Source organism: Haplochromis burtoni, unplaced genomic scaffold (genome assembly GCF_018398535.1).
Source record: "Haplochromis burtoni strain Fernald_Lab_line unplaced genomic scaffold, NCSU_Asbu1 Contig_3314, whole genome shotgun sequence".
NCBI classification, from domain to species: domain Eukaryota; kingdom Metazoa; phylum Chordata; class Actinopteri; order Cichliformes; family Cichlidae; genus Haplochromis; species Haplochromis burtoni.
Genome location: NW_024585675.1, coordinates 1 through 1,847, shown reverse-complemented (window position 1 = coordinate 1,847; position 1,847 = coordinate 1). Strand labels below are relative to the sequence as shown.

Below are 1,847 nucleotides of genomic sequence, written 5' to 3'. Positions count from 1 at the left end.
GATTGTTTTCAAAATTGTATTTTAAAAGAAGCTATTTTAAACTCTTCACATGTTCATCTGGCGAAAGAAAAATGATTTTCTTCTAACTAAAATAGATCGTGAAGTACGCTTTCATTAACTCATCTATACAAAGCATTTTGTTGAGGGTACAGAAGCTGTGGTAGTTTATCTTGAACCAACAACTGTAATCTCCATATTTCAACTATTTCCTGGAAGAAAAAAATGTGAACTTTAACCTCAAAATAAGTAGTTTTATCTTAAGGAGGGTCTAATACGTTGTAATAAACAGACCACACCCTCGCTCTTGTCACTGCCAGGATATTTCTTTAGTGCCTCCCTTCACAGATGTGTCTGTATCAGGATGGGTCTAAACAACATGGTGTAAATGCAGTTGCTGGTGAGCCTCATTTCCTGTAGGAGGTGAACAAGAGCAGAGATCTGTTTCCCTTCAGAGCACAGAGGTTGTTTCTGTTCAGAGGAAGTGAAACTGTCTGACAGTCACTGAGAGACGGTGAAACGGCACAGCACATGAATCAAATGGATCAAACAAAATTCTGCTGTTCAGTCTGTTTGGATCTACTGAAGGATCCGGTGACTATTCCCTGTGGACACAGCTACTGCATGAACTGTATTAAAAGCTTCTGGGATGAAGAGGAAAAGAAGAAAATCTACAGCTGCCCTCAGTGCCGGAGGACTTTCACAGCGAGGCCTGTCCTGGAGAAAAACACCATGTTAGCAGATTTAGTGGAGGAGCTGAAGAAGACTGGACTCCAAGCTGCTCCTGCTGATCACTGCTATGCTGGACCTGAAGATGTGGCCTGTGATGTCTGCACTGGAAGAAAAATGAAAGCCTTCAAGTCCTGTTTAGTCTGTCTGGCATCTTACTGTGAGAAACACCTTCAGCCTCATTATGATTCACCTACATTCAAGAAACACAAGCTGGTGGAGCCCTCCAAGAAGCTCCAGGAGAACATCTGCTCTCGTCATGATGAGGTGATGAAGATGTTCTGCCGTACTGATCAGCAGAGTATCTGTTATCTCTGCTCTGTGGATGAACATAAAGGCCACGACACAGTCTCAGCTGCAGCAGAAAGGACTGAGAGGCAGAGAGAGCTGGAGGTGAGTCGACAAAACATCCAGCAGAGAATCCAGGACAGAGAGAAAGATGTGAAGCTGCTTCAACAGGAGGTGGAGGCCATCAATCAGTCTGCTGATCAAACAGTGGAGCACAGTGAGAAGATCTTCACTGAGCTGATCCATCTCATCCAGAAAAGAAGCTCTGATGTGAAGCAGCAGATCAGATCCCAGCAGGAAACTGAAGTGAGTCGAGTCAAAGAGCTTGAGGAGAAGCTGGAGCAGGAGATCACTGAGCTGAAGAGGAAAGATGCTGAGCTGAAGCAGCTCTCACACACAGAGGATCACATCCAGTTTCTACACAACTACCCCTCACTGTCAGCACTCAGTGAGTCTACAGACTCATCCAGCATCAATATCCGTCCTCTGAGCTACTTTGAGGATGTGACAGCAGCTGTGTCAGAGGTCAGAGATAAACTACAGGACATTCTGAGAGAGGAATGGACAAACATCTCACTGACAGTCACTGAAGTGGATGTTTTACTGTCACAACCAGAGCCAAAGACCAGAGCTGGATTCTTAAAATATTCACGTGAAATCACACTGGATCCAAACACAGCAAACAAATATCTGTTATTATCAGAGGGGAACAGAAAAGCAACAGTAGTGAATCAACAACAGTCTTATTTCTGATCATCCAGACAGATTCACTGGATGGCAGCAGGTCCTGAGTAGAGAGAGTCTGACTGGACGTTGTTCTTTTTTTTTTTTTT

General features: G+C 44.0%; 1 pseudogene; it reads left to right on the top strand.

The window, feature by feature from the left end:
• Positions 1 to 334: 334 nt before the first annotated feature.
• On the top strand, positions 335 to 1,642 carry LOC121813894 (annotated as a pseudogene).
• Positions 1,643 to 1,847: the final 205 nt, after the last annotated feature.